The following is a 6,223-nucleotide window of genomic DNA, read 5'->3' as shown; positions in this document are numbered from 1 at the left end:
GGAAAGGGCATAGATCTTTGTATGCTACGCTGACTTGGTTGCCCAATCCGTGCAGGTTCCTGAAGGACTGCTCCAGGCTTTTGAACTTTCTCAATACCTCATCCTGTTCAGGGGCTTTAACCGGCTTTTCAATCTCTGCCGGTACCTCCAAGTGCGGATTGTAGGCCTGTGGTTCGGGGGCATGGAATGTAGGCTTAGGGGGATAGTATTGCGTATCGTGAGCCTGAAACAATGGCTCACTGGTCGTTCTTTGCAAGGTGGCTGATGTGGGTCCTACAAAAGTGGGAATATTTGGTGTTGGGAGAGGTTGATGGGGTGGTGGAGCTTGGGAATCATGAGGGCTTCTTTCTTTATGATAACGGGGATTTGGGAGGCTTGTGGAAGGGCCGGAGTGAGGGTATTCCGGCATGTGCCCCAGTGGCTCAGGGCTCTTTTGTGCTTTGGCTAGAGCTAGCTGCATTGCATTCATCTCTAGTCCCATCCTTTCAATCTTTTCCATCGCTTCTTTTAACAACTGGCTCATCGGCCTTTCTTCCTCATTACTATTCTCTGAAGTAGTCATGCTTGTTGCTACCGGTCCTTTGGATCTGGTTTGGTAAGAATGTGTTGCCAAAGTTCTTTAACAACTAACTTGTCTGGATGCAGACAACAACAAACTTTGTTAGCGTTAGGGCTTAACAAATTTGATAACAACACATTGAGGATGCAATGCTCCTAGGCAGTTAACCATTTCTAACATGCTTTGCTTCAAACAACATGCGTCATTCCGGCTTGCTCATTTGTCCTTTTAAAACACTTTGGGAAACCTTGTACTTTATTTTATTATTGTATTTATTATTTTTTCATTTTTCTTTCTTTATTAAAGGCGGCCGAATCTTATGGGGATTGCCTACGTATCACGTCCCCGCGCGAATCAGACCAGGCGTAGTTTTGCCACAAAGTAAAGACACATAAAAATTCTTCTGGAGTCACTTAATTTCATTATCAAAATTTGCTATTACACATTACTTCAAACAAAATAGCAACAGTACAGACTCCACAGTTTTTAACTTGATTTGACTAAAAGAAAAGAAGACAACATATGGGAAAGCACAAAGCCAAATGAACAGGACTCGTCCGAAGATTAATTTCCCTACTTAGGGGCCCACGAGGCATCACTCGGCCTTTTCGCGGTTCTAGGTGCGAGATCCCTTTCGAGTTGCTCCAACTCGTGCATAGTCTGCTTGACATAACCCATCACTGCTGAGAGAACGGTAACGCTGGTCATGTTCTCACACCGTAAACACCGTCTGATGATGGCGTGGGCAATGGCCCTGATCTTATCTCTGGTTTGTTTCTTCTCTATGAGTAGGCGTCTTATCTGATCACTGCACGTCTTGAATACCTGAGAGTCCTGTATATGCTGATTCTTCAGCTGCCGCACTTCTGTCTTCATTTGGGCCAACAAGTCGTAACAATATATACTCTCCAATTGGAAATCCTCGGCCTGCTTAACTGCTTTAAACTCAAGTGTAGCCATCTCTCTCTTTATTTTGGCAACAGTTTTCTCGTGGTCACGTTTCAATTGGTTCAAGTATCGGCGATGCTTATCTACTCTTGTTCCCCACTGTGCCTTGAGCTCTGCCATGACCTTTTCAGATTCTTCTAAACCATCTTGCCATTCCGTGATTTCTCTTTTGAAACCCTTTATCAACTGCTGGTCTGATCGACTTCTGGGCTGTTCATCAAGAGACAATATCAATTTTTGGATTTGGGCCTTAAGTTCTTCATTCTCTTGGATCAATCTATTCTTTTCGCTTTGATCCGCCGCGATTTGTATGCTGTTATTGAATTTCAGACTGTCAATTTGTAGCTTCAAATCACCGATCTCTGCCCGATAACCCTTTTCTTTTGCTAACCAGTTCCATTGCCCTTGGGACGATTCTACGAAATCTTTGAGATGCGGTCTCTTAGCAGGTCTTTCGTAGGACAGGCTACCTCTAAACCAAGCGTGATACCCCGGGGCAACTTCTCCTTTTGCTGTATCAATCACACAAGTGTTTGCTGTCAGATGTTGGCACTCACTCCAGATTTGGCGAACTTCTTCTTCAGGGAAGTGACCGTTCGGACTGATTTCAATCACTTGGGTACTCAAATCTTCATCTTTCGGCACCACTTGATACCTCCCAAGTTGCCTCAAAACCCGATATGGTGCATATGGTTGGATGCTTTTAAGTCCCATTAACAGAAAGTGGGGCCTGGTTGCCGGCATGTATATGATTTCCTCAATAGGCGACCATCCGAGCGTCCACTGGATTTGGCTGGCAGTGAGAGTTCGGAGAAATAAGGTCCATGATGTAACTCCCTCAGGTAACTTAAACCCTTTGATTCTCGTGTAGAATTCTCCAATACAAGTTTTCTCGGGCGAACCATAACCCAAGAGCGAGGAGCGATGGCATAAATGATCGGTCATCCACATTTGCAACAGTAGGTTACATCCTTCGAAAAAGTTGCCCCTGGCTCGACAAGCAGTGAGGGCCCGGAAAATGTCAGCCATAATCATAGGCGCCAGAGTACCTTTATCTTGGGTAAGCAAAGTATTGACGACCCCAGTTACTTTTAGATCAATGTTTCCGTCTTACCTTCGGAACACTATAAGACCCAGAAAGGCTGTCATAAAAGCTACTAGCCTGTGTTCGTCCCACTTTTGTCGGTTGCCTCTACTGCATAGTTTGAAATCCGGCTTATTGAATCTGCCCACGTGGCCGTATCCAGCATATATGAGGTGGAGACTGCAGAATCCTTTGGCAAGATCTGGATGGTGGAACGTTCGAGGTATTTTTAGGAAATCCAGAAATCGGTGTACCGTGACAGCCCTAGGTGCAATCAAGTATTTGAACCTTAAAGGAGCTTCATCACTTCCGATGTATCCTGCTATTTCTTCCAATGTCGGGGTGAGCTCAAAGTCCGAAAAATGGAACACGTTGTGTGCTGAATCCCAACAAGTGACCAATGATCTGATAATATCACCCCGAGGCTGAACGTTTAGTAAATCCGGGAGATCTTTCAGATATTTCCTTACTTTGTCTTGCCCCTCTTTGCCTAAGTCGTTCCACCATAATCGCAACTCAAAAGGGATCTTGGTCATTACTGAAAAAGGTTCGTTTTGTATCGTGCTCATCCTGCACATTTATTAGGGTGATTATGCCAAATGAAGAAAAAAAAGTTTTATTAGACTCAAAAAAAAATTTATCTAGATCTCTTTTTTTTCAAGACTCCTCTTTTTTACAGAATGGGAGGTTGGACCCGATGAGAGTTGCCTACGTATCTCACACCCTGTGAGAATCAAACCGGCGTAGTTCGGGCGGATCAGAAATAGGGGGAAACAAATAAAAAAAGAATATATATTTTTATTTCTGAAAAGAGACTAAGGAAATATTTATGCATTTTACTTTTTTTCATCATTTTTTTTAAGAAAAATTCCGATAAGGTTTTGACATTACTTGGACATTGGTTTTATTTCTCCAAAAATAAGTAATTATCTCCCTACCTTACTATTCTCTTCTTCTCTTTTTTTTTTTTTTTGAAAATTTTTCGGAAACCGGTCAACATGCAGATCGAAGCAAATAGATGCGCAAAACAAACGGGATGCAGTAGGATGGTCTTTTCATTTCAGGTTGCCTGTCCTAGACGGACCCAACCCCTGTGTTGAGTCCCCTATGTCGAATGCAACATGATGCAGATAAGCGTTCCTACTAGGGATCCGGCATGAGGTTTCGTTATACTAGGTTTATAACCTGGGTATATGTTCTAGACTATGTACCCGAGCGGACAACTCGAGTCGAGGAGGGGGCAACTTACCGGGAACCAAAAGGCCGTCCGGCTTCGTAACTTATCCGTCCTCTTTCTTATTTCGGGTATTGACACTAACAGAATAGGGAGCCTCGACCAGCGAGCTTCTCCCCGGAGGTAAGAAGAGAAAGGTTTCGGCACAGTTTATATACAGTTCAAATAATATCAAAGCGGTAAAGGCATCATTTAGCACATTGAGCCCAAACATATAATAAAATCTGATAATAAATAAAGCCAAATAATAACAATTATTCTAAGCTCGAATTCTTAACCCTGAACCAGTGGTTCTGGGCCGTCGTCCCCAGTAGAGTCGCCAGAGCTGTCACACCTCCTTTTTACATACCCGCGAGGGTACAAGGGAGTTTTTTCCAATTAAAGGACAATCGAAACGGGATTTGTTTGTTTATTTCAGAGTCGCCACTTGGGAGATTTAGGGTGTCCCAAGTCACCAATTTTAATCCCGAATCGAGGAAAAGAACGACTCCATATTACAGTCTGCGTACCAGAAATTCGGATAAGGAATTCTGTTAACCCGGGAGAAGGTGTTAGGCATTCCCGAGTTCCGTGGTTCTAGCACGGTCGCTCAACTGTTATATTCGGCTAGATTATCTGATTTTATACAAATGTGAACTTATGTGCCAATTTTATCTTTTAACCATTTTATCATTTAATGTTATTTTTTATCAAGAATTGCAACATCGTGGAAACACACCTCGAACCACGTTACAATCAATGTACCCGTGGCTAAAGCTACGTTTCAACTCTGTCGAGATTGGGATTTGGGTCACATAAATGTGCACCCGTGCTTAAGAAGATAACATTATTAAATACGCGCCTAAAGCAACTAGCGTATTATTATTTTGGGAAAGGCCGTGAAATTCGCTAAACCGCCTGTCCCGAATTCTAAGTATTTTAATATACACATTTAGAGGGCCCCGCAGCTTGTATATTTGTTTGTCGAGGCTCATCTCATTTATTATTAAAAGAATTTGCAATGTCATGGAGATGCATCTCGGACCACGCCATAATCAATATACCCGTGATTAGAGACACATTTCGATTCCGTTGAGATTTGGACTTGGGTCACATAAATGTGCACCCGAGTTTAAGGAGATAATATTATTATTACGCGCCTAAAGCGACTAGTGTATTGCTATTTTGGGTAGGGCCGTGGAATTTGCTAAACGGTCCGCCCCGAAAACTGAATGCTTTGATATATACATTTAACGAGGGCCCCGCGGCCTATGCGTTCTTTATTTGTCGAGGCTCGTCTCGTCTTTATTTTTAAAGGATATCCTATAGCGGCTATATTTTCTTGTCGCATTTGTCTCTACTAATTGAAAGCAGAGATAGTCCTAGTTAATTACATGCTTGCGGGTTATTTATGGCAGGATTCAGAATACCCTTTTTTACAAAATCAGAAACAGGGTCACGCCCATGGGCAAGCGATCGAATCTTATGGTCCCAAGCCCAGCTCATGCAGGATGGGCCAGGCCTGGGCCACGGTTTTTCCGATGAAGGCCTACTTAGTTTGCTTCGACTTGGGCTCGACCTTCATGAGGTTGAGATTGTAAGCTTTGTGTTCCTTGTTCTAAAGTGTGATTTACCAGTTATACGAGACAGTTTATCAAAAGGGAAAGAACTTAACTAGTAATGGATAGTTTTCATGCTTGGCATGTATTAAAGAATATGCTACATAATTAGACTAAGTCTAAGATACAACCTACTGCATTGGGAATACTTTTATCTACCAGCCTACATATACAAACTAACATTCAATCACCATACATTGATATCTACTAGGCGTGCAAGCTACCTTCAGTATCCAAACAAAACTGCAAACTATTATACATTACATGAGGTTTAATATAACAGTCTATGTATGAAATAAACATCTTCAGCTCTTCTCTTTTATATTCATGCTCAACTTTCAAGTTACATTGACACTATTAATCGTGTACCTGGTATAGCAAAGCAAAAGAAGAAGGAGAATGGTCAGTTGAGTCGTATGCAGCAAATACAGCAGCAGTAGATAAACAGCAACAACACAGCAACAAACAACCAGCCACAATGATAAAGTTCACAAGTGGTCGAGCACCAAACAAACCAAACCCAGGAAACAGAGTGATGAAACAAACAGAAAGCCAGAGTACTCAATGTAACAACACCAGCAGTTCGACAAACACAAACATCTCGGCAAATAACCCACAAACAATTAGCAAAGACACCTTGGCCAACTGGAACTCCTAAGCAGTTTTCAGACAGTGTTTGGTTACAATATTCAGAAAATTTCTTTATGTTTCTTTTTTTTTCTGAAGACTAAAAGTCCAGCCCTTTTTATGTTCTGAAACAACCTATTTATAAGCCAACAAACCAATGCAGTCAAGCTGCC

The sequence above is a fragment of the Nicotiana tabacum genome, chromosome 6 (assembly GCF_000715075.1).
Source record: "Nicotiana tabacum cultivar K326 chromosome 6, ASM71507v2, whole genome shotgun sequence".
Classification (NCBI taxonomy): Eukaryota; Viridiplantae; Streptophyta; class Magnoliopsida; order Solanales; family Solanaceae; genus Nicotiana; species Nicotiana tabacum.
The sequence above is the reverse complement of the archived record's forward strand: the minus strand, read 5'-3'. Positions refer to the sequence as shown.